We start from the raw sequence: 27712 nt of genomic DNA on the forward strand, positions 1-27712 counted from the left end.
TAAGGCACCACGCGGACGTGAACAAAATGAGGGAAAGCACACGTATGCGCAAGTTTGACACGAAGGATCACTTTCTCAATCAATTTAATTATCCCAGTGTTCATAGGTATCAAATACCTATGTTAAAAGAAACACCTTTTCATGCCAATCGAAATGGTTTTCTATTACTGCCCATAGTCCATGGTGCGTTATATTCAAGGAAGCCCAATGCAGTGGCAGGAGGATCACGCCTACAACCCTTGCATAAGATGTATAATCCACCGAATCTCACTGTTATCATTATTATTATTATTATTATTATTATTATTATTATTATTATTATTATTATTATTATTATTATTATTATTATTATTATTATTAGAGCCGACCTGAGGGGCACAAGGCCTACCTATACTGATGATGATGCTGATATGTGGAGTTTAACGTCCCAAAACCACCACATGACTAAGAGAGACGCCGTAGTGGAGGACTCCGGAAATTTAGAACACCTGGCGCTCTTTAACGTACTCCCAAATCTGAGCACCCGGGCATTTTCGGCTCCATCGAAAATGAAGCCGCCGCAGCCGGGAATCGATCCGGCGACCTGGGGGTCAGAAGCCGAGTACCTTAGCCCCTGACCACCGCGGCCGTGCAGGCCTACCTATACTCTTTTGAGAGAGGGGAAGGGATAGAGGAAAAAAGAGACGGAACGAAAGAAAAAAAATTGGCGATTACATGAAAAAACACAAGTAAAAGCAGGTAAAAGGAACGTATGTAAACGTTAAACGGTCATTATTGTGGAACAAGATCACGGCAGAAAAGGGGTTGTCTAAACTCACCTAATAATAAACAAGTACTGTTTCCCATGTTATTTTTTAGCTGCTACTCTGGCCACTTTCTTACACGGCTACGCATAATAAATAAATAAATAAATAAATAAATAAATAAATAAATAAATAAATAAATAAATAAATAAATAAATACACAGATAGTAATGTTCAGGACTTGTTTTAACAAAACCACATTTTAATTAGCTTTCGTCAGACATTCTCAATTCAGCCAATCGCGATACTGGATATATAATTAGCGATTACTCTATGCCTGTGTTAACAAACGCTTGAGAAATTGAAGTTTCCTGAATAATTAACTCAATGACCAGATGTATATGTATATGAAGAAAAAAAGCTAGCTTACAGAATTATCTCACAAATATACCGATAACGACAAATGGGGGCGAAAAAATGAACAAATAAGATGAACCTCTCTTACTTCTTCCCCTGACAAAAAAAAAAGAATAGAAATAGAAAACTTTGGGTACGTGCTTGAGGCTGACTGGCATGACAAAAAATAAAAACAAGGGACAATGCAAAGCATGACCTCAAGTTCCACTGTCAACATTATATCCTCAGTGTCACCACTCCTGCTGTTCAAAAACAACTTTTCTTTGTTCCAGAACCGCAAGTTGACAGTGAATCGCCAAAGACACTTTTGCTAGCCGAAATGCGAGGCTTGTACGTGAATCGAACTTCCACACTTGTGAGCTTCAAGGGGCCCTGCAGTTTTTGTCTGCACTCTGTAGCGCAGGAGTACGTGTAGGGACGAATACTGAAATTAACTCAGAAAGAATTATTGAAATCGGTTCGTGGTGGCGCAAGTTATTAGCCTTCAAACTTCAACGACAGCATAAAGAAACGTTCCTTTTCGCATTTAACTCTCCTGTACTAACGTCAAAGGTCGGTTCCAATCACCGCGCGCCTCTAGAGAAATATAGGGAAGACTCGCTGGTGGCCGTTGTGCAGGGCCCATGGCATCGCTTTACAATTGTTTTTAATGCTTCATACTTAAAAACAGAAATCCTTTTCTGTCTAAGGAAAGATAGTGTTTTTTTTATAATTTTCAGCACACAATAGCGTGGGCTATATCATATGAATATTACACGCAACTGGTCGTGTCAACCCAATCATAACGCCCAGCCATTGTCGTCCCTCCCACGCGACGAAACGTAGCTTCCGTCTTGAGAAATGGCCGTTGTGCGTCGCTTTCTATAGTCAGATAACAATGCGTTTTATTTGTTGACACAAAATTATAACAGCTTTGTTTAAGTATTGCTAACGGCACGCTTCATTTGTGTCGCAGGGCTCCTTCAACTTATAGCTTAGACGAAAATAACATTAACGAAAGTTGTCTTGCACTTTTGTTTTACAAGTCACCGTGGAATGCTCCGGATAGCCGCTGTATTACGTGAACCATGGGGCTGTGGAACACTGGCGTTTGTGATATCTTGAACTTATACCAAAATTACAAGCTCTGGGAATGCGAGGGTCTGCTCCTACCCAGAAAGTTTCTGCCATGGCAGCTGCCTTAGAAGCGATGTGGAAGACCTTATTGCGGTCCCCCAACAAAAAAACTGCAAAAAACCGTCCCCGTATCTTTTTTTTAATAAGTTGGATCCTCTTCCCCCTTTGTCTTGCGTCCGTGTTTGTACGCCCTGTTTTTTTTAGAGGGGCTCAAACGAAGGAGAGACGAAGGACACGTCCCCTTGAAAACTGTTTCCTAAAATCTACTGATGATATACTCATCCCATATATCAACTTCACGGACAATAAATTTGTAGTTAATAATAATTTATGCGATACTCGTTAGGGTTTTACGTTTCCATAACAATAGTATGTTCAACGACCAGAGAATACGATTTGATTGAGGTCCGCCGTTGTGGGATACTGAGGAAATTTCGATCACCTGGGGTTATTTTACGTGCATCTTAATCTAAGTATACGGACGTCAAGCATTTTTTGTTTCCACCGAAAATGTCACCGTCACGGCTGGAATTCGATCCCGTGACCTCCAGGTCAACAGTCGAGCACTATAACAATCAGACCACAGCGGTGGATGTGTCACCAAGATGATTAGTACAATCATGAAAACTAGATGCATATGACACCCAGTTACATCATTATGACGTAAGATATGTCTTCTCAAACAGCGCCCAAGTTTGTGGCGCGTTTTATTTTGGTACGCGTTACTGTCTCATCTCGTAATAATTGGGATCATAATGTAACCAACAAAGAGCGTCGTGAACACTTTCCGTTAACTTGTTTGTCATTGAAGCACGCCACTAGGAGGCGCCTTTAGATATGCATGCAGGGTCACCCTTCTTACGCATGGCAATCACGACAATACACCTGAAAGTGTCAGACAGCATGAAAAGAAAGCTGCACAAAGAAGGGAAAGAAGAATGAATCTTCTACAAGTGTATAGGAGAACTAGCTTTTAAGCACGCTTTAAGGAGTCTGCCCTGTGTGCTTTTGTGCATCATTGGTTCCCAAGAAAGGAGTCGAACACACAACTTCGCACAGCGGGCTCGACTAAACGATAACGCGTTCGGCCGGTTGCTCTTCTCCTCAGGAAAACAGGCGACGTGGTTTCCTCCCCGGAGAGCAGACGAAATCTGCGCACGGCTTCACAATGCAGGGAGTGCACACGAGGGCGCGTTTAACGGGAGAGCTCGTGTCGGGGAGGAGATGTCTCAGAAGAGCGTGGTTCTCGATAAAAACGGAGAGGAATAAACTGTTCAAAGCGACACGGCGAGGTGTGCGGGGAGCGACCCGAGCAGCTGCTCGGGCCCTTCGTGGGAAGAAAGAGAAAAAAAGAGAGGGCGGTGACGGGAGCGAGCGTGGAGTTCGCTCTCTCTCCTCTTCACTTCCTCGCAGGGGGCTGACAGCTTTAACAGGCGCTTTGTTACGGCGCGACAACAACTTGTCCGGTCGCCGCAAAACCTATTGTCGAGATGTCATCCCCGAAAACGACCAAGAAGCGCGCGTGTGTGTGCTTCAATATGTAGTTCACTACGCGTACACGCCGAAATCCATTGATCCTGGCGGAAAAGAACGGGAAAGGAGCATTGTTCTTTCGGGGCCAGCCACTGCCGATGGCAGTCACAATGGCGGCGCGGGGGGACCACGGCTCGTTCAGAGGAGGAGGGGGAAATAAATGGGGGAGGAGGGCGCTCGCAGAGCAATATGACGTCGTCCCTATAACGCACATCCACGTTCTCGCCTATCCTTTGTGCGTGCAGCGTTCTCGGATTCTGCAGGGCGCGCTGAGATGCGAGCCTTCGATGCGAGGAAAATAGAGCCACGGGTTTTGATGACGGTTGCGCTCTCACTGTAGCCCCTAGAAAATGATTAAAAAGTGCCGTGACCACCACGGATCTTTGGCTTGCTGTTTTGAACGAGTAACGTTTTCAAACGTGGCATTTCGCCATCGGCCAACACTGCACCTTCGGCGACACTGCAGGGATCTAAGTGAGACGCGGAATGATATAAGCCAGGACATCTCGGTAGTCGAGGCTGGATGAAAAATCGCTCGCGCGCGGAGCTCTCCGGAATGTTCGCGATTTGCATGGGGGGCTGTCGCGCCAAATGGACAGCGTGACAGACAGGCGGCGCTGTTTGCCGTCGGGGGCGGCAGTGCGCGCGCACCGAGGAGGAGGAAAAACGGCGCGTTCCCGGAACCGCTCCTGGCGCTGTTTGCGTAGGGCGCGCACGCGCACAATCAAACCTTGCGCCCGCGCTCTTTCTGCAGGAACGGCCCCGTTGAAACCTGTCAGTCGGCCCCCCTTCCTCCTTGTCGACCCTTATGGCGAGTTCCTTGCGCTTTGTATCATCGGCTCTTTTATTTCACTGCGGAAGATCTCGTGTCAGCTAAGGAAGGAAAGCGAGAAATAAAGGAACATAGCTGTTCCCAGGACTCAACCGATCGTCGCGTAGACAGGGCGCGATTGTACCCAACCCACGCGGTTCCGGTCTTGTCGAGGACTTTCAGAATCTGACTGCAACCTTTCCTGCGCAAAGCAGAACGTGTGGTTCAAAGGAATGGTAAATAAAAATTCAGAGTCACGTCGTTTCCTTCTGTATCTCTCTTTGCCGTTCTAAGCCTTTTTTTATTCTCTATGGTACTGTCTCCTGCGTTCACCTAGTTGGCTGTGACAGGATCAGCGAATTCTTTCTGTCGAAAGCAAGACGGCGTGCGTCACCATTTCCAACGCGTGCGCCTTAAGAAATTCAGTACTCGGTTCTGCGTCAACCAGCTGTCCGCCGAGTCACGGCCCGTGGTCTGTCGTTTAATACAACCTCGCACTCATTCTCTTGCTGTTGAACAACTCTCCAACGACACCTATCATTCTCAATATATAAATGTTAGTGTGTGTGTGTGAAAAAAGTGGTTGCTGTGTATATAAAAAAACATGAGAGGGTGCACTTTAAGAAAACTTCCTTTATGAAAGCAAAGGGACGTTTTGGTCAGGGCCTCACTATGATAAAGGTAAGGCTCTGACCGAAACGTCGACGTAATAACTGAACAATCCTGATTTTAGAATGATAGCATCCATTCTCGAGCCTTGATCTCAACAAAGTTTCTAATGATACAATCAATTATATATTTTATTGTGAAAAAGGCTCCGACAGGGGTGCCAAAACGTTATGTAAACTTCGTTTCGATCAGTGTTACCTTTCGCTCTTACACTATGAATTTCTCCACCCAGACGGGTTGCTGCAGATTTTAGATTACATCAGCATACAAAGGCACTGATTGGCCACTTTCGTAACATCTACAGCCAGGCATGATGGAAGGATAGGTAGGCCCTTACGTCGGCGCAATTCGGATTTAATTTTACAGCGAAAGTTGTATATGACTATAAAAGAAACGAAAAACTGTCCGGCAGCAATGTCACGAATGGTATCCATTGGCTGTCTTATCAGTTACGTAGCTCCCAAGCACGCGCGCAATTGGCTGCGTTGTGAGTGACGCCATCGCACCGAATGAAAGCCACCTAGATAGTTTTAGGCCTGCTCACCCTCTCTGCCACGGGCTCTGACGTCACTCCGTTTAGACCAGTGTTTCGCTGCACAGACGCTTGCTCTCGTCGCTTGACATGGATTACAAGGCCTGACGAACATTTTAGATAGATATGTGGGGTTTAACGTCCCAAAACCACTATATGATTATGAGAGACGCCGTAGTGGAGGGCTCCGGAAATTTCGACCACCTGGGGTTCTTTAACGTGCACCCAAATCTGAGCACACGGGCCTACAACATTTCCGCCTCCATCGGAAATGCAGCCGCCGCAGCCGGGATTCGAACCCGCGCCCTGCGGGTCAGCAGCCGAGTGACGAACATTTTCGTGGCATGCATGAGTGCTTGTTGGCGACTCGAGAAGACCGTGTGTTTCTGTGTCCATGAACTGCAGCGTAGACATGTGATGCGCTTTGTTCACTGGATATTCGAAATCTGCACGGCTGCAAATCCTAATGGTTGGACGAGGTATACTTGGCAAATTGTCGCGGCAAAGGGACCAAACTTGCGAGTGTTCTCGTTTTCTAAGGACTACGGAAGAACAAAATGGGAGCGTGTTTTTCGCCAAGCTGACGTTGACATTCGTGTTTTTTTTTCGTGACCCAAAAGTACCTGTGTCCACACTAGATATTTCTAAGTCATTCCAATGACACCATCTCCACCAGTTTCCGTCCATGCTCCGAACTAAAGTTGTCATGTGTGCTTCCGACTTGTTGGCGTAAGCAGTCGCATTAAAATATTAAAAACGCGTGGCAGTACGTTTTCAGAACACGCATTCTTTTCTCTATAGGGTCTAGAAACATGTGGCTAATGGCGATAAGTGTCACGGACTTCTTGTATTACCTGTATTTACTTGGTTGACAAAAATGGAAGGAATGATGTTGCATTGCTTAGTGCATCGTTTTTGTGCATAGTATATTCTTGTCAGTGTTCGTATACCACTTTATTGCGGTATGATAATTGCGCGCCAGTCTTCTCAGCTCCCTAGCCTAACATGTTTCCTTGAAATTAAGCTGCGTGTAGACAGTGTAAAGCGCTTTCTTAAATAGTTTTCAGGTGTGTGAGCTCTACTTCTAGCCAGAATATTTTAGAACCACTGCTGAATATGCCAATCCCAGAATCGGTAGTTCAATATAAGTGCCCACGGGCTTTAATCTAGACTCAGTACTGATAACTTTTCCCGGCCCTAAGTTATATGAGCGACCATACGCGCCACTGCGAGAGGGGCTAGAACAGAAAAAAAAAGGGGGGGGGGGAACACCGCTTTTTGTGTCGATCACAAAATATTTTTGTAAAACAAAAAAATGTCTTGCAATGGTCATAAATCACTTTGGTATTGTGCTGAATAACATACTTGTGGCAGCAGCACACTCTCTCGCCATAACTTCGTGTCTATGGTGGCAGATGTCTGAAAGAGTACAAATAAAAGTGCAGAAACGTTGCAAATGAATATTGGAACAACTTTTCAACATCTTCTAGATATTATGTGCGTGCGTGTGGGTGTGAATAAAGAATGAACAAAAGTACCTCACTTCGTTACTTCGTTGGTCCATCAAATTTCGCTCTTGTATATCGATTTGAATCAACCACCCGTTCAATAGCGCACAGTCTGACTTATTCGCGGAATTAATGGCCCACAGATAAATCTCCAAACGCTATACATTGCCTAAAGCAGCACCTTTTTTTTTTTTTTTACGCAAAAGGCAGAATAAGGTTGTTAAGCATGTAAAACTCGCCGCGAACCCTATCTTCTAACGGGAGGCAATGGTGGCAATTGATTCCTCCCGTACGCGCGCTCACCCGGGCAAGATGAGTGACGTCACGGCGGAGGTGAACAGGCCTGAAAATATTCTTTTGGTTGGCATTGGCCGAGCCCGTGTGCAACAGTTTCTCCAAAAGCCTACCCGCCGTGTTGTCTCGCGATGTCGGGCGCTTGCAACAACGTGGCGTCAATGTGATGGTGATTGCAAGAGCGCGATTGCCGGGGCGAACGTCGCTTTCGCCGAGAGTTTCTCCGATGGTACATTGCCTTCGGCTGCAATGTCCGTGACCGCCTGTGTTTCGAGAATAACCATTGTGATTAACACATTGCGAAACGCATTGAACTGCTCATCACATTCTCTCATGATCGCGATCATGCGAGACACGATGTGCAGCACGTGAAATAAACACTGCGGTAAACCCGAGCTAAAAGTGAGTCTAATCTCATTAAGAAGCACGAACGTGTGTCACCAGCAACTGTGAAACGCTTCAGTGCCACGTCAAGTTGAACCCACTGCCAAACACCAGACCACATGTTTCAGCTTTCTCTGGTTAACTTTTTGTATGGAATGTTTGAGTGGTGTTTTTTTTTTTTGCACCCTCGACCTCTGAATTGTAGTTCGCGGAAGGAGAGGGGCTCAAACTCTCCTGTCCTTATAGTTAGCGCCTATATACGGGATTTCATATGCTGAATTAACTGCTAAACCACAATATTACCTAAACGTAACATGAGATATCGGCCATGTAACGAACGAGAAAATTCCTAGACTTTAATCTCACGTGCCTGACAGTCTATAGGGAAACTGCGTGGTACATTTTGGGCAAACTAAATATACGTCTCCAAGCAAACGAAAGTGGCGCAAGGAAGTGTGCATCTACAATAGAAAGAAGTGCTTCGTTACTATCGAAGGACGTAATCGGGGGATGTACTAATGTAATGAAATTAATGCTCATAGCGTGGTTAATTTGTGCATATGAAAAACAGGCAGTGATACTAGTTGCCCTCCTCTCTCACGTTGCTGTCTAAACATTCTGGGACAATTCGTTAGCATGACATGTACTGCATGTGTGGTCGTGATGCGCTCGAGCTGCCTGCATTCTTTAGTGTGGGCTTTTTCTCAACACGACTCTGTATAAGGCAAAGTACGCTTTACAGTAATATCCAGTTTTGTGATGATATGACCTTGTGCGTCTCTGGGTGATCTTACCACTGCTGTCAACAAGTGTGTAGGCTGCTAAAAAATGCCAATTCAGTTTTTACGTCCACCAGTCACTCAAGTCAGGAACCGCCATCCATTGCCCGTAGTGAACGCCCGCGAGCTCGCGAAAAACTGATTTCAATGCATGCAACAAAAATTTCAACGCCTCTGTGGTCACCAACGCACGCTCAAACGCCGTCTTCACCGGACAGTGGCCATGAACTGAGATAGCGGCGTGGGGAACAGACTGTTGCAGCAAGGCAAGGCTCGGTTGTACGCCTCACATTTCAATAGTCGGCGGTCACAGTGTGCTTACAAATGTTTGAGAACGGCCATTTCACAGGAAGGGCCCTCATTGTAAGTATGAATGCCGAACATCCATGCACGTGTTATTTCATGGAAATCAGCACGTAAATGAAGTGCAGCACCCTATTCAAAACATCTACGACGAACGATGAGAGTGATGTAGCTGCAGCTTTATATCACTGTCAGCGTTCATGTTTTGAACAGAATTTTCACAGGTTGGTTAAAAAAATTAACAATGAATGTAACAATAATATCAGGTGGCAAATATAATTACGAGGCATGCCGTATAGTGGAAATTTCGACTATCAGGCATTCTTTCACATCGCACCGTGCAGAGGCCCCTAACATTTATCCTCCGTGGAAGTGCGACCGACGTAAACGGGATCGACCCTGCGACCTTCGGGTCAGCAGCGGCCGAAATACTTTTTTTCACCGGCACCTTCTGCGCATGCACACGGATGGATGGATATGGCTGTACCCTTTAGATCGGGCAGTGGCTAGAGCCACCAAGCCGTAATACTTAATGAACCAAAAACTAGATTTATTTTTTTCCCCTTTAAATGGTGAGGTTGAGGATTCGTACTTTGCAGTGAAGGGTTTAATTTTCACTCGTGCCTTGACTTACGCCACCAATCAGATAACCTTCTTCTAGTTAATTCTATCCGCTTAAAGTTTGCAACCAGACACTCCAACGGCGTCATCTGAAAACATTTTTGGTGGCCCATGGCCTCCGTATGATGTCCACGCGCCTTCTCAGAGGCCATGGATGCAAAGAAACGGACAAGCTTCCACGCTGTTGCGTAGCCCAGAAAACCACCGAATTTGCTTTTGGCTCTAGTCACTAGGGGCGCTGTATCTATCATGAAAAAGATCCATTATAATACAATATAACAAAAACACCCACTAAGCTCAAATACGCAAAAAAAAAACTGAAAAGTATTACACTATGTTATATTGCATTACGTTTGTCCCCGACAAGACAGGCTTCTTCAGACTATAGGTCCATTATACAGGGTGTTTCAAGAAATGTGTCCAATAGTCTTAAAACAAAAACAAAAAGGAGGTATCTGCGTGCTACTTGCGGCGTTGCCTCCCTGTGGCATAAGGCATCTTCCGATGGGTACAAACGTTTTATGGCAGTGATTATAGAAATTAACACAATTAAATTTTTAACCACTGGTAATAGCAGGTGGAGGGAAATAGGTGAATTGAAGCCATTCCTATAAATAGTCCGTACCAACTTTGAAGTTTTGTAAAAGCGGCCACTGGTAATCATCGCAGAGCGATGCAATCTGACCAATTTATCTGGCGAAACCGATACATACGCACCAAACAGCGCATCTACCATCCACTTCGACAACATGCCGCAAGTAGGCGACCTTAGCCCAAATTCGGCGTCCAATCAGTCGCGTTCTTCTGGCCGTCACATCGCTTTCTATATGGTTGCGCACTCACCTGTGACCACAGGGGCTTATTTAATCATTGTTTTGAAAAGTGTTTAACGATTTTGAATACCTCATTCGTACTCAAGTATATGAGAGCATTGAGTCATCCCGATCACTTCAGGGGAAAGATCAGTATTGATAGACATGTCGTCTTCGAGATGAAGATGTATGACTAAGCGTCAACTGGATGCATCCACGCTAAGCGGTGCTACAGCTGTCAAACACCAATAGCCATTGCGCAAGCTATCGTATATCACTTCATACAGTGAACGTTGAAATACTTCTGTAAAGACATATTTTACTTTTGTGTTTTGCCGATTCCTATGACGGATGGATCAAACTTTTTTTAGACAACAGACAAAACACGGACAGGCGTGAAAAGGGGCAATGGTGGAAATTTGGTGATTCACTGCCACGAGTGTGACTGCAAACCATTGTAGGTATACATTGAACAGCTGTTTTTTTTTTCTTTATGACGGTGAGTAGCGCACGCGAGAGAATGTCGAGGCAGGCTGAATGCAACGGGAGAGCAGCAACTGCGTAAGCATGACGTCCATTTCTTTGACAGAAAAGTAAATAGCCTTGGAACTAGCGCTATACATCTGTGAGGGGGAGTAGCTGATGCACGCTTGTGCTGTGAATCCGTGAAATTGGTGTTTTAAGCATACGTGTGCTTCATTTTGATAATACAGTTGTAAGCTTGCACCCGTCCATGTTTCGTCTGTTGTCTAACCAATTTTGGACAAGAAGTAGGTTATCATGGAGTACCGACTTGCTCGAACCTTGTTAGGCCAAAAAGCGTTGTTACGAGGGAAGGCCGGTGAAGAAAGATCCGGTCGTGAAAGAAATGGGCTGCAGAAGCGTGGATCATCGGGATATAGTTGGTGTGACATGATGTAGAGCCGAAAAAGACTGACGACAAATAGCACACTGAATAAAAGGACCCGGGACTGACGGGACAGCAAACCGAGCCTTACATTTTGGCACCAGTTAGTGAATCAACCCTGAATAGCACACCACGGCCTAGCTATCACGCTGTTATGAGAGGGTATCAATACATACACAGCCGGCGTCATAATAACGCCGTTGTTCTGCCACACAAAAATCCACGTTTAGTTTCATGCCTCGAGCAGAAACCTTTCGTCTTAGGGCAACGTTCACGCTCCTTGCGTTGTCGTAGAACAAGAACGACGGTTTATTTGAACAAGAAATTTACTACCGTACGCCGAAGCGGTGCCAGAGATGCTTTTTTTTTTTAATGTGTGAACTAATTCATTGTATGAAATCTCCACTTTGCTTGACTACTTTGAGTTATGAATAATACCTCCTGTGATTATTTCCTTGTTATATGTTCTATCTTTGCTAGTGTTGATTTCTTCTTGATACCAGTACTGCCATAACTACTTTTTATTGCACTGCTCTTCATTTGGTTCGTAAATGCTATTCACGCATTCATATTTTGAGCACTTTTCGCACTGCACTTTTTGTACTGCCCCTCTTACACTATGCCTCAACAGAGGTCTATAAGGTATTTTGAACTCTTCAATGGCGGCATTAATTAAACTGCCGAAAAAATTTCATTTTTTATCTTTAAATAGCAACATTTAAATGATTCCGCAGTCAATTATCTAAAATGGAGCTTTAATGCATACATTTATGTATTTCACAAATTTTCCATATGCCAAAGAAGTTGAGGAATTTGCAACAAAATTAAAAAAGCCTACTCCGGAATCACGCAACATGTCGTGTACCACAATTAAATAAACGAAATTATTGAAAATAGAGCTTGCGTCACCCAGGTGAGAAAAAACAAAGGACCGAGAGCTGTTGCACGCGCTCGTCGCCATTAGCTACGAAAGAAACGGTTCTAGCATAAAATATCTTACACGAGAGGGTGCTATATTCTTTATGCTGAAAGCTATATAGGTTCCCCGTGAGTATATATAGTTGACAGGCGGCATTAAAGGCGGTACACATTTTGTGACTTGATTCCTTGAAGCTTTTTTTTTTTTTTGGTATGTCGCAAATTCGTGACACTGAGCGTAAAGAGTTAAAGAACCCTAAAAATACAAGGAGCGAGCGCATCGCCATCGTCGAAAAGACTCGCTACGTCGACGTGTCGTGCCGCAAAGTAGCCATATGCGAGGTCAAAGAAAGAACAGACATGCTAAGCGATGTACAGCCACGGCACGTGTGATGCGCCGGCTGTTCGCATGCGCGTTTGTTTATATATGACGCGGCGGAGCGCTAATTGCCGCCTAATTACGAGTGGCCGCAGGTCCGGCGCCCCATCTGCCAGCGGTCAGCCGTGCCGAACAAATTATGCAAGCAGGGCGGCGCCGTACGCCCAGGCTACGGGTCACCCGCACCGATGCCGGTCGCATACGGAAAATTGGGCACGCGTCTTTGTTCTCGGACGTGCATGTTGGACACAGTTCCTCGGCATAGCGAGGCCTCGGCGTATACATGGCGCAGCGAAGCTGCCGACAATTGTAATAAGTTTTAAACGAGCAAGAAACCACGCTAGAAAGACGGGACAAGAAAGGCCACGGAAGCACGGCAATGCGGTTATTCCGGCGGTCAAATGGGACAGAGCGCTTACAACTGCGTGCGCTATAGCATTCGAACAAGGTTCGAAGACAAGCTATAGATAGTAAATTATCTCTTCATTTTAACACATGCGGTCGCAACCAATCTTTCAAGGATATCACTTTCCTGTCAAGTTATAAACCATGACGAACACGCACGTCTCTTTTTAAAATCTAATGTCATACATGGTTATTTATTATTGTGCGTTTTGAGTGTCCGGCCCATTTCACGTGTTGATAGAGCCTTGCGCAAATCGCACCATAATGTCCGAGCAGATTCTATGATGATTGATATGTGGGGTTTAACGTCCCAAAACTACCATGATTATGAGACGCCGTAGTGGAGGGCTCCGGAAATATCGACCACCTGGGGTTCTCAAACGTGCATCCAAATGGGAGCGCACAGGCCTATACAGCCCTTTTGCCTCCATCGAAAATGCAGCCGCCGCAGCCGGGATTCAATCCCGCGATCTGCGGATCAGCAGCAGAGTGCTTTAGCTACTATATATAGACCACCACGGCCGGGCTGGGAACATTCCAGATTATAGTATTGGTATCATTTGTTAGTCTTGAATGTGCAAACGCGAACTGATGAGGTGATTCTAGAACGCGTTCATCCGTGGTAATGCTGAATGTCACATGCACAAATGCCTGGTCGGGGGTCAGATTATATATATCGACGACGGACACCTGTTCGCAGCTACCAGTGCTTGTGTATTGCTGCAGTCTCACTTCAGTTTCCCGGCCACAAATTCAGGCAAATAGAACGTTCTTCTTTGAAATGCCGACTGTTGCCTTCGTCCATGTCAGCATCACGTGACAATATACAGCGTAGCGGCGTATTAGTCTACCCTCGTTATCGAGGAAATAGAATTTCATGTCCAACTGATCTTGTCTGCGCTGACAGTCTTCAATTTTCTGTTCTGTTTCAGCGTAATATATAGAGAAGAAAAGGTATAGGGAGGTTAACTACTCCAGAATAACCGGTTCACTACACGTGAGAACGGTATACAAGGGGGACGTTTTCGAGAAAAACTGACCTGGACATGCGGCTGCATGTCACGTTCCACGCCAGATGAATGGACTGTTACTGCGTGCTTGTGCGTGTGATCTGCTATTTTTTTTTTCTTTGCTGTCCTTGTTTCACTGTAATAGTCGTTATGTATTAACGCTTACTGAAGAAATAAACACACTTGGTAGGTATACAGTCAGCGCCATGCTGTGTCCTTTCTTCGGTCCCGTCTTTTTAGCGCTGTTTTTCGCTCGTAATCATGAACCAACCAGTCCAAATACGTACTCAAGTTATGAACATATAGAGCGCTTACAACAGAAATTATCGAAATACACGCACGAGCATTGACTTTACGACAGCGCTCGCCCGGAATGCATGTCACGCAATGGAGCTACTCGGGCGTGTTCAAACTGGGAAGCGTTGAGGGCACATTGTCTTCTGATGCGCCAGCCAATCTCCTCTTATCGGTGCACATCTTATACCTTGGGGGAAAGAAACGTCTGTTTGCGCAACATTGTAGCCGCTTCAAGCTGCAATTGACTGCAAGTAAGTTTATAATTGCCTAGTTATATACACCACAATTCGCTGTTCCGAAAAACAACGAAGCGCTTTGTTGTGAGTGGACCTTCAAACTACTCGCTCATTCACTAGGCGCGACACCTGGTGCGATTTTATAGGTAACTTGCACTTGACGTCATGATTGCAAATTGATAACTCATGTTTCACCACCACAGTGGTTTTGATAAAAGGCAGCATACTTACATCGTTCTTAAACGGCTTCAGTATACGAATGCGGCAAGAAGTTTATTGGCCTCAGTGCAAAATATTAAAAGAATTGCAACTGATGTAATGATAACGTTAGCACGCGCCGTCGTAAACCTTGCAGTTGCCATGCGGTGCCCCAACATGGCGGTTTGACTAACGCTACACGTATTACCGGGGCTCCCACTGCATGACGTCTGCCTATAGGCTTTTTATTTTTTATTTTTGGAAAACTTCGATTAGTGGCGTGGCTCTGTAGTAGAGCACGACTGTCATGCTAAATGCCTGGTTTAGATTACTACCCTAAGACGTCATTCCTAATACTTGCATCAGTAGCAATTTTTCACAACGGACAACGCCGATGTTTCGCTCAAAGCAAGCGCCACCGATGCCAACGCCGGTATTTTTGCGACAACTGGCTCTTCAACGCTGTCGCGTCCAAACGCAAGAAAAAAATAAGGAACAGCATAGACACGCATTTATGGCACACCCGTTAAAAACCACCGAATTCTCCGCATGAAAAAATTCCATGCGGAGAAAGTTCAAATAAACAAAGCAAATATGTATACCCGTGCCTATAGGTGGTGATGACATAAAGTACAAACTGAAACAACGCTGCAGTCATTTCGGTTCTCTGCAATGAACAAACGCGGCTCAGCGCACCATAGGAAGGCGCCTTTCAAGCACTCACTATACGGATACACTCACTTGATCCATCCTTGAGGTTCCGAGTTCCATCAGGACTTCACCAAGGTGACGTCCCTTTTGCGTAGATTTTACAGCTTGGACTACAGGTTTGATGAAACATCCACCGCAGCTGAGGGAGGCCGAAGATACTTGCAACCGAGTAGCTATAGATGTACAGTACCGTTCACTAGTTAAAGGGAACACTCTGATGAGCACCTGTCATATTGCGGGCTTCATAACTGCTAATATACGTAGAAACATTGCTAGTGCACGACACTCGTATATCAAAAGGAGTCGGAAAAGTCAACCAACAGTATAGTCTTGTGCAAATCTAAGCCACCATGCTTCTGCCGGAGAGTGAGATCCGGGCATGGTGCCCACAAAAGTGCCCCCTTCAACTGTGAACCCGCATGTAGGAGCTAACTTTCGGCCTGGTGCCCGGCAAAAGAAGTTCGTAGCTACTTTGGAGGACACCCACCCTGTAACCATGGCAAAGTGGTGGCACGCGACGGCCGCCTGTGCGCTCTGCATATATTTGGATGACCGATCACGCCAGCTATATGAACGCTACAGCGACGAAGAAATAATTGGACACACTCTGTGCAACTGTCCGTGGTACAGCGGTCAACACGTTTGTCTAGAGCACCGGAGCGTCGTGCTTGGGGCTGAATAAACGATAACTCTCACGTGGTTTCGAGATTCGCCCCTTTTGAGCATGCGCAGCCCTCCCCGACACTCCTGCCGAGCATTTTCTTCCTTTGTTTATCGCCATGACAATAAAAACTGTTTTTCTTTTTATTTTTTTGTTCTGTCCACTATCAGAATAGATGTTGTTGATGCAGTGGCACAAGAAAATAAAAAAGTGCCGCCATATCCACGAAGTGAATGATGATGAGTGGGCGAAGCTCCGGAGGTAAACCTGGTAAACTATGAATCCTCCGTACATTTTGCCCACTCGATTTTATTGCAACGCTCCACCTAGCGTACGTCGCCGCACTATATCGAACGATGACACGCGCCATATGTGGCATCATTCCTATTTTATAACACCTCGCATCTTTCATAATCAACTACACGTACCACCGTCTAGTTTATAACATCTTGCATCTTTTGGATGGATGGATGGATGGATGGATGGATGGATGGATGGATGGATGGATGGATGGATGGATGGATGGATGGACGGACGGACGGACGGACGGACGGATGGATGGATGGATATGGCTGTACCCTTTAGATCGGGCGGTGGCTAGCGTAATACTTAATGCCGTCAGCTACAAGTACCGCCATCTAGTGAACACTGCAAGAACTGAACGAGAGGTGGCTACATACAGGGAACGCACAGCCCACGCCTTAAGGAGCTTCGCTCCTAAAAGAGAAATTGCCCGGCCCGGTGCCTGATGCAAGCTAATACTGCGAACCAAGGGTAATCTTCCGGCATTTCTCGCAATGGCGGGCCTATCTAAGTGATTCCCCGCATTTTCTTACCTTTAACTTTTTAAAAAAGTTCCTCACCACTCCTCGTTCAAGGACGAGGGAGTTCATTCTGTCTCGCCATCACAACCCTTTCTACGGGGGTATCTTGCAAGTACGTATGTAATGTCAGCACTACGCATTTACCTTACAGGATATCGCGCTTGTCGCCTACACGCTGTTTTCACCGCTTGCGCAGTCGAAAACACACAAAATGAACTGAAATCTGCTGATCGCACCCGATATGTAAGCAAAAATTACCCGATATGTGAGGGAGTTTTTCCAGCATATGAGCCTGCGACACTCTTTTGCCCCCATTATATTTACTCTGTGTTGCGGAGGGAACTCGGCACATGTCGTCGTAGAACGACCGTTGCCTAATGACGGAGTTTTTGAACGACATGATCTTGTTGAACTCCCCACGGAGTTTCAGGTCACGTGGTTAGAAACTCCCTATGGGAGTTTTCGAAACCTTTTTGGGTCATGACGTGCGTGCGTGTGTGTTTGTGTGTATGTACGGGCATCCGTTCGCGCGTCGGTGCGAAACACTAGGGCCTTGTGTAAGTGACCGTGTGAGCATCTGTCGACAGTCAATGAAAATATCAGTGCAGTGAAGATTCGCAACGGCCGGTTGGCGTTTAGTCAGAACGGTTCAAGGTATTTCGTACGGTTGAACCGCGCTGGACATCGGCCCGATTCTTCAAGCAAACGCCACGAAGAACCCGCTTCAAAGTGCCGAATTGTATACGAATAATTGCGAGGAATAATTTCAATGGTAACAAACGTGAGCTGGTGCGATCGTTAGTGCGGCTGCTTCTGAAGTTTCACCGTCTAAAACTTTGAAGCGATCTGAGGTAGGCTTCACTCGACATCGGGAGCTTGCAAGCTGGCCGGCGGCTGGTGGGAGAGCTGCGCTGCAGGCGACGCGCACGCCCCGACCACCGCTGTTGCGATCTTCAGCGCCTGCTTCTGGACTTTCGCCGTCTAATGGCGAATCCCGCTCGTCGAGCGGGAGCAAATTTTCTTGCTCCGCAGCCGAGAATCTGCATCCCACTGGTAGATTCGGAGCAAGTTTGCGTGTTTCACTGGCAGATTAGGACCAACCCACTCCGTGGCGGAGCATTCCATGTGCTCCGTCTTACAAAGACGGATTTCACCAGAGCTTCGAGAATGCGTTGCCGTAATTTCTGATACAGTCGGGTAGCGATGTTGCCTTCAGCATTTTTTTTTTCTTTTTTTAGGCGGTGCCTTGTGCACTTGTTTGCATTTCTAAAATGGCATTGTTTGATGCTGCTGGTTTTCTTCTGGCTTTGAGCGACAGCGAAATCTGCTCGCAGCAGAAGCAGCGAGGACGACGAGCTGTACGTGCATCTGCCCCGCCATGTGCACGGCCGAAGTCTCGACACTATAGCCAAAAATAATCACCTATGTCGAGGACGTTTCTGGTACAGGTTTAGTGACTTGGACTAAGTGCTCGGTATTCTCTACCTTGCGACGTCAACTATTCTGCAGGAGAAAAGGCTTTGCCACAGCGACACATTGCTACCAACACCTTCTTACATGCTTGTAAAAAGAATAATATCGAAACACTGTAAGCTGTTGAAGAAGGCGACCGTTAGAAACCAAACCTACCGCGTTCATCCCCGTGGCACCGACAGACGGCGCGCAAAGCGACAGTATTGTCGAGGCAGCGCGAGGCGTGTTGCGTTCTGTATGTTTACCTGCAGGGCAGACACGCGGAACACCTTTTCTCGACGGGGTCGGGCGAGAAAAGAGAGCTCGGAGCGCGCGCTGGAAACCCGAGCCCACGTCGAGCGACGGGGATGCGGGATGTTTGGGAGGAGGGAGGGGGATGACGTGGCGGCCATCTTTAATTTCCAGGTGCGCTCGCGGGGGGTCAGCGGCGGCTGCAGGGAGCGCCCGGACAGCCGCTGCAGGGAAACGCCCGAGATGACGCGCGCCGAAAGTGGTCATTACCCGATTATCCCGCAATTATCGATTCACGCCTGCCGGCGGAGGACATCCCTTCCCTACATCACTCGCTTTTTTTTCTCTCCAGAGGGCGCGAACAGCGGGAACCGAGGAGGCAACCCCGTTTTTAATTTGGCGCTTACCTCCCCCACACCTCGATTTCCTAGCGACTGCAGCGCCCCCCTCCATCTGTTTGTTTTCCAGTCTCCTCAATCTCTCTCGGTCCTGACGCGTCTAGCGCTCAAAATTGGATTGCCAGCCCCCGTTCTGCCGCCGAGCACTGCGGGGAGTGCCCTCCCCCGCTCTGGCATCTCAGGCATGCGCCGAGAAACGAACCTCGCGGGAGGCCCAGCGGCATCGCTGGCTTTGCCTCTTTTTTGCCGCCCCGAACACGGGTCCCCGGGTCAGCGCTGCTTCTCCTCATACCCACCGCTGCCACCGGCGGCCGCTAGGTGTCGAAGCGAGTTCTTCGGTTGTGCGGTGTGCGCTTGTGCGATCGATACGAAGCGCGCCCTGTCCGCTCGTCCGTGACGCGCGGACCACGCAGATTAGAGTCCAATTTGCGGCGCTTAATGAGATGCAGACGTGAACGGGAGAGGAGGTTGCTGCCGCGAGAGGCCTTGAAACGGAAAAGTCCGTGCTGCTGGCACTTCTTTCAATCACTCGCTCCTTTTTCGTCGTCGCAGGAGGAAGAAGATCGCAGAATCTGGTGGCTCGTTCTCTTACTCCACTAGGAGGGAGGAGAGCAGCCGAGCGACACTAATCTCCATCAGTGAAATGGATCCTCGCTGGAAGCGGTGGTGAACTGCCGCGGTGGCGCACCGCCTTTTAATAAAGCCGCTTTCGCTCGAGGGTTAATCCGGCCCGCCCGCCCCCGCTAATCGGCTCGCCACGCTCGGCCAAGTCGGGGTCAATAAGCCGACGGCGTTATGGCCTTTCCTCCACACCCTCCTCCTGAGGCCACAAAAGCGCGGGAAGCGGACGACGCTACGCCTCAGGAACGCGAGTATAGCTCGCATGTGCTGCCATGCGTATATATGGGAGCCGCTTCTCGAATGCGCGGGGACCACGTCACGAGCGCGGTATTGTGGCTTGCGTTGCATCGTCATCGAGCCAGCTGGAATGAACGAGTGTCGTTATGGCTGCTCTCTTGCCAAGTACATGCGCACACGAGCGGACTGTTGGGCTTGGCAGCAGGCGTGACCGTATGAGCTACTTTGTTAGACACAAATAAATTGATTCAACGGACAATTGAGTTTGAGAAGCCAAGGAAAACAAAATAAATTATTTGTTTTCTTGATACTTGATGTAAATTGAAAGGAAATGAAGCGGCTAGAATCACGTTTCCGTCACTTAAATTTGGAACTCGAACCTGAGAATTACGTGTGCGATGCTCCAGTAGGAGCTACTGTTACGCTTGGTGGTATCAATGGAAACTGGCAGACAACTGTGTCATGAAACGTATAAGAGATATTATTAGAAGTAATTTGAATGTAACTGTGAAGAAAAAAAAAATGGACGAACTTGCCATGGGCAGAGAACGAGCCTGCGACCTTCGAATAGTTCGTTCGATGCTCTACAAACTGAGCTATCATGACTGCTGATGTTCAAACAGCAAGTGTTCGAAATTTGCGGAGCTCTGCACTACGGCGTTCCTCATAATCACATCGTCGTTTTGAAAGGTCAAATCCCGGATAGTGATGTTATTAGAGAACATGTTACACAAATACAGGCGTTTCTCTTTGTCTGCTTTGTTTTTGTGAGCATTTATTTTGTGCTAAGTAAACTTTGTGAACCTATATAGTGATGACGACGTTGTGGGACATTGCTACGTGCGATTGACTCGAGACGAGCAATAGGACGATAACAACCTAGACTAACATTGCTCGCACCGTAGGGTGAAAATCTGGCACTCGAGTGGAGAGAGGATTGCATCGTCCTATACAAATCATACATAAGCACCAGGCAACTGTTTATTTTATTATATCAATAGTGTGCGCCACTCTATTCAAGTGCCATCGTGAAGAAGAACGCCAATAAATGTGCTTTTTTTTTCATCCCGGTTTGAGAGAAATGTGGCAATTTTGAAAGAGAGTAAGAGAGAAACAACTTAACGAGAAACTCACCGAGTTCCTCTTGCATTCAATTAAGACGATTTGAAAACGAAAGTCATTTCCCCTTTCTTCTCAGTAAAGATGTACTCTATAAGCGAACACGGGCCGTGCCTTGACGTGCCACTTCCTAGCGCTGTCTTCATATTCTTAGGTTGCCCACTCTCCGATTTCATTCCGTGCCCAAAAGAGGGCACTAGAGCAGCATCTTGTGAGGTTATGTCACATGACGGCACGCCCGAATGAGTGACTTCATTATGATGCCACAAACTATTGTGATCTGTCAAGCCACAATGACGTCATACAGTGGTGTCATCCCGTGACGGTAATTTTTCGCATCGCTCGTGCTGCGAGACGGTCACCGCCGAATTTCCCGTTTGGTGAGGCACCTTAGTAAACACGCAACATCTCTGATAGCCGTGGCACGAGCCACTCGTCCAAGGCTGCTGCGGCTAGGTGGGACAGGTCAAGCGTCCAACTGGCATAAAAAGTCCTCTTTTGGAGAGTCTCACGATCAGTTCACAAGACGACGCAAGCTTCGTGTTCACTTTGCAGAGTACGCATACGCACGACTAGAAAAGTTAAACATTTAAGCAGGAAACTTCTGAACGAACCAGGAGTTAGGGCCACAGTTTGTCCCATCTCCTTTGTAATCCGTCCGTTTTTTTTAATTGCCGTTGTTTCTTTTTTTTTTTGCGCAGAACTTTTTACCTACACAAGATGCCACATAACACTTGGAGTTAAAGCTATAAATTAATTGACACGGAAGGAGCAGTTTCGACTTGGCCCGTTCCCAGGACAGTTTTGTGTACAGTGACACATACACAGTGACTACTGAAGCGCTTACCGGTACTAAGCTTCCGGTCTCGTTTTAGCTATATATTACTGTGGTGCCATAATTAACACGGAAATACCGCTAATGGTTCTGGTTTTGTTTTAGCAACTTCAGCGTCAGTAACGGCAATCTTGGGATCCTAGCGAACCGCGTACGTAATGCTAGGCAAGAAGGTTCTACGACCACCAATTGCTTCCTTATAAGAAATTCAAATCAACATCCGGTCACAAACTATTGCTATTAACGCGCAGGAGGCCCCGGCGTTATAATTACCGGCTACGCAGGTCAGGGATATCCCGCCTGTCGCAATATTACCACCACTGCTCTTTTCTGTGGTACTGTCCTGTAAAGTTTGTTTCTTGTTTAACATTGATGCCCGCGGCGAAAACAACTTTATAACACGTTTGGTGCATTAGACGCGCGCACACGCACACGTAAGCTTGCGACGATAGGTGCGCTAATGTGCTATAGCATACGGCGAAAGCCTTTAGATTTTTCACCGAAGACAAAAATTGACAGTTAGTGTCAGTGGTACAAAGAATGCAAAAAATCATCATCGCCAAGTGTACCCTCTTGAGATTTACATTTCAAACATAATATATCCAGATGACCATTCTAGTCGAATGCATAATTTTATCTCCTTGGTTGTCATCACGCATATTGTACAAAAATATCCGCATTAAGCTGTCTTAATCGCAAGGATATTTTTCTGGTCGTAGCTGCGTTCAATAACCCTCGGCCTTACATGACTAGTGAAATCGCAACTGCCGTCAGACCGGTTTTCGAGAATTTTCAGTAACACAATGCAAATGTGTGAATCCAACGCTCATTTTTTTTATTTTGAAGGATGACTTTAATTTTGATGTTATTAATGAAAATCCATACTTATGAGATAAATATGGCCATTATGGCAAGATATGTGTACCTCCCTGTGATTATATGAATTTACGGCCCTGTTTGTCTCGCTTGACTCGTAATCTGTTGTATTTTTTGCAATTAAAATGCAGCAAATAAAAAAAACATCTATTCGTTTCAGATGTGAAGCACCTTGTCAGCGTTTAATGTCGTCGTGGTGTGCCATCATAAAAGCGGGTATGCGCCACAACACTGGGGTAAATCCCTCTACTTGTCGCCGTTGCAGTGAATATGAGAAAGACAACAGTTAGCCGAACAAATAGTCGACGAAGTTAGAAAGACCCTTCTCTACAGGGAACTGAAACCGGGAATGCAAGGAAAAGAAAGCACCTCCGGGTAAGGTGCATTCCGACGCAGTCTTCCAATGGCGTTAGTGGAGCGCGAACACCTTTCCCTACATGCCCAGTTTTATACTTGGCCCCACTATCGCCTCATGAAAGAAATATATCTGAAAAGATTACATGCTTGGCCCCCTCCCCCGAATGCATGTCAGTGGAGCTAAAACATCCTTTTCTACATTCTTCGCGGTCCCTCGTTTTTTCTTTTATTATTTACGATTCGCTCTTACCTATTGAACGCTGGACTGTGAGCCATGGGATAGCCAAATATTATTTGTACACCCAGAAGGGCGTCTTTCTTTCACTGTGACATGCAAAGTACGGGGCGACAAGAACGCGCAGGTACCACGTGGTGCGAGGGACGATGCCACACAAGACCACTCGTGGTGATCGCGAGCATAACGAGGTTTCGCTCGTTGCGTCCTCAAGGGGTTGCACGGGCGTGCGTGGCCACAGACCACGCATTGAGGCTTCCCCGTGCGGAATCGAGAGGAGCCCGTTCGCGTGCGGCGTCGTTTACTATACGACCACCCGGCTCGGCCCCTTCTATACTGGGGAGCACCTTTTTTATAAATGCGTGCAGTTTCGCTCTACGTACGAGCGCAAAGCGTATTCTGTTCGACCTGCAACAAAACGGGAAAGACTATTTGCACGCCAACAGCTCGGGGTCTCGGGACCGGAACATCATGCATGATCTCATACCACCGCCGTGTGTGTTTTAATAGAAGACGCGGTTATGCCTGGCGCTCAAAAAAAAAAAATCATAGACTCCCTCGTGCATTCGCCTAGGACGCCTAGAAGCCGAAAACTGTCGGCCCCTTTTTAGGCCAAAGCCTTAGACGCCTCCACGGACTGGAAATTTGACCGTCGTCGACGGCCATCTCACGGCGTCTGTGGAAGTGAGTGATGCAGAAAATCACCATCAATTCATCACGTGAGGACGTCACCACATGACGCCATCATGACATCACAAATTACAAAAATGTGACGTCGTCGTGACGTCTTGACACACGATTTCTTTGTAGCGCCTTCCATGGGTGGCCAACAAAATCGAATGGCGCGGAAAATTTCAAGCGCAGAAAATGAAGACGGCGCTTGGCAGTGGCACACAAAGCCACGGCTCGTGCTTCCTGCTTTCTTATGCATCAGCCGAGAAGAAAAAAAGGATAATCTTCACCTTTGAGTCGTCTCTTGGCTGAATGCACAACGAAGCCTGCCAGTAGCTCTCATGAAGTCCACGTATTTATCCTCTTTAACCTCCATCCGCAAGCTTTCCGCATCTAACCTGCTTTTGCCTCCAGAATCACTGAAAGCGTTCTGCACCACGCCTGCGTTTTCTCTGCGCCCATGATCAACTCACCCTTGGCCAAGCGACGATGTCATGAGATGACGTCATCAAGTGACGGCACGTTACGTGACGTCACAAGTTATATAGCAATCTGACATCGTCACGATGTCACACGGTGACGCCAACACTTGACAGTGATTTCTGCATCACCCGCACTGACAACGTCGACGGCCACTTTTTGTGTCCGATGAGGCACGCAAGGCTATCCACCTCAATGAGCATCGCTATTTTCCTCAAGGCAGGTAATGTGGATGCATATGAGTGCAGCTAGTGAGAAAATACGAAGACACAAGCCAAAGAGAGTGCTAACTTCCAACTAAATTTTATATTCAGAATGCAGGCCCATTCACTAAAGATCAAAACACCACCAATAAATAGTGACTCATCCTTCAGCATGGGGTCACATCATCTCGTTCAGGCCTTGCAATAAAAGCCAGCTATCCCTGCGTCTAAGCCCCTGATAGTTAGCTTTCCTTACAGCTAACTTGGCACGTATACGGTTTCCACATGAAAGTCGTTTCGAGTCTCTGCATGCGTGGGTTAGTTCGCTTGCTTTCAGTTTTAGCGTGTTTTAACTGCGCTGTCTTTTGCCTGTATTATTTCTGTTGTAAGGGTCGATCAAGATATTGCGGCCGTCATTACATTCATAGTGCGATGAGATGTTCTTTCTTTGGTGACGATGTGGTGTATCGATCTTTAGTGGTTTGTGAATAGGCACGAATTCGGAGAACAAAATCTAGTTTGAAATTAGAGCTCGTTAATTAGTATCTGTAATTTTGCCCTATACCTGCTCCAATATGCATTCAACTTGCTCAGATTTTCGTTCTCGTAAATGTGAATCTATGCTATTGAGGGTATGATCTGATCATCCTTACGAGATGAAACAATAATATTACTACTGCTGGAGGCGAAAATGCTGTAGGCCCGTGTGATCGAGTTTCGGTGCACCTTAAAGAACCCAGGTGTTCGAAATTTCCGGAGCCCTCCGCGACAGCGTCTCTTATAATCATATGATGGTTTTGGGACGTTAAACCTCACATGTAAATAAATAAATAAATAAATAAATAAATAAATAAATAAATAAATAAATAAATAAATAAATAAATAAATAAATTTTACTACTGCATAAATAAAACGACGTCAGAACACAAGACCTTCAGCGCTCACTGAACTCTAGCAATGCGAAGTGAGTACTCGTTTCAAAACCGTGCATTTTAGCGCCATGTGCAACGCTCTTTCCAGACGACAAAATACTGTGCCATTGATGTGTTGTAGACAACTGCTCATATACTGTACATGCACGACATTCGTTCAATAATATGGCACGATTACTCACCCACTCAGCTCAAAATCAGTTGTCTGTTATACTGATTGTTTTGATATGTGGGGTTTAACGTCCCAAAACCACCATATGATTATGAGAGACGCCGTAGTGGAGGGCTCCGGAAATTTCGACCAACTAGGGTTCTTTAACGTGAATCCAAATCTGAGCACACGGGCCTACAGCATTTTCGCCTCCATCGAAAATGCAGCCGCCGCAGCCGGGATTCAATCTCGCGACCTGCGGGTCAGCAGCCGAGTACCTTAGCCACTACACCACCACGGCGGGGCCATATAGTTGACTACCAACTATATTGTATTTACTGCTACGATATGTCTTTACGTGATAATTAATTTAGATGTCGCATGACCTTTGCATGGTTCACACACGCTGCACGAATCGCCTGGACCTCGTGACGCTTGCACGGAGGGAAAGACGACTTCGGGGCGCGTGCCCAGCCGGCGAGAAACCGAACCTCGCCGCCGGCACGCGCTCGTTGACGAGGGGGGCGTCGAGTTCCGCCCTTTCGAGCACGAGATCGCTTTTCACCAACCCCTTCTTCGCCTGTTTCATTCTTCTTTTTCACGTGAGAGGAGGGGGGGGGGGCGTTGCGTTGCACGCCTACGGTGCGGTTGGGTAGGCTCGGGTTCAAACCCGGGAGAAATATAAGAACGGCAGGCCGCCGAAATACGAGTGTCGGTGACGAGCAGCACCGATACGAGGCGGAAAAAGGGAAGACATCTAAAGCTGTGCAAAAAGCATCGCGCGAGAATGTATAGCGCGAGATATTTATGCGTGCCTACGTAGGGCGCCTTCACCAGTGGCTGAAAAGATGGTAATTAGACAGTGTGTGTGTGTGTGTGTGTGTGTGTGTGTGTGTGTGTGTGTGTGTGTGTGTGTGTGTGTGTGTGTGTGTGCGTGTGTGAGTGTGTGTGTGTGTGTGTGTGTGTGTGCGTGTGTGTGTGTGTGTGTGTGTGTGTGTGTGTGTGTGTGTGTGTGTGTGTGTGTGTGTGTGTGTGTGTGTGTGTGTGTGTGTGTGTGTGTGTGTGTGAGTGAGTGAGTGAGTGAGTGAGTGAGTGGGGCGACACACTGAGCACCAATCGGCGCATCCTACAATTCGTCATCAACTAACCCTGAGTGACACAGCTGCCCGCTGCACTATGTCTCCTATAAAGCACCACCACGCCATCACCATGGCATCATAACCGCGGTCCTGTCTACAAAATACAAGCTGTCCGGCATAAAAGAGTCTTAATGTTTCGCTACCTCACACGGCGGTAGCGTCAGAATGCTCGCCGATGCAGCTGCGAGTGAAATAAACAGTTTTTGTGTTAGATCACCATGGCATCATAACCGGTCGTGTCTACAAAATACAAGCTGTCCGGCATAAAAGAGTCCTATTGTTTCGTTACATCAGACGGCGGTAGCGTCAGAACGCTCGCCCGATGATGCTAATAGTGGAATAAACAGTTGTTGGGTTTTTGAGTTAGAACTCGTCCTTCCGTCGACACAACAGTGAAAAAAAAATGAAACATTATATCTGCGACAGTGATCACATGAACACTTTCGATGAGATGTTGCTGTCACCGTCGGCTTCCGTATAGAGTACCGATAATATCGCGCCTTCGTGTCGGAGCACCCAAGCGCTGGGGATGAACAGGGCTGAAGCAGAGATGAAACGAGACGGTCATCTCCGTCGCACAAATTCGGGCGCATGCGATAACACCACCCGCGTGCGAGGCCTGCCGTCGATGGTCCCTCAAGCAGAGTAAACGCCCCGGCATTCATTAGGGAGAAGAGGAGTATAG

At 46.8% G+C, this 27712-nt stretch overlaps 2 protein-coding genes across 2 annotated transcripts in view; one reads left to right on the forward strand and one right to left on the reverse strand.

Annotated features, from left to right (window-relative positions):
• Nucleotides 1-27712, reverse strand: part of LOC119163951 (uncharacterized) — a 166428-nt gene that overhangs the window by 126785 nt on the left and 11931 nt on the right. Inside the window, exon 2 of the mRNA XM_075870778.1 lies at nucleotides 15614-15756. The gene's annotated coding sequence lies outside the window, so the exon portion shown is untranslated. The remainder of the gene's footprint in view (nucleotides 1-15613; nucleotides 15757-27712) is intronic.
• LOC119165141 (uncharacterized) overlaps nucleotides 1-27712 on the forward strand; it is a 70045-nt gene that overhangs the window by 24143 nt on the left and 18190 nt on the right. The window lies entirely within an intron of this gene.

Source organism: Rhipicephalus microplus, chromosome 8 (assembly GCF_043290135.1).
Source record: "Rhipicephalus microplus isolate Deutch F79 chromosome 8, USDA_Rmic, whole genome shotgun sequence".
Taxonomy (NCBI): domain Eukaryota; kingdom Metazoa; phylum Arthropoda; class Arachnida; order Ixodida; family Ixodidae; genus Rhipicephalus; species Rhipicephalus microplus.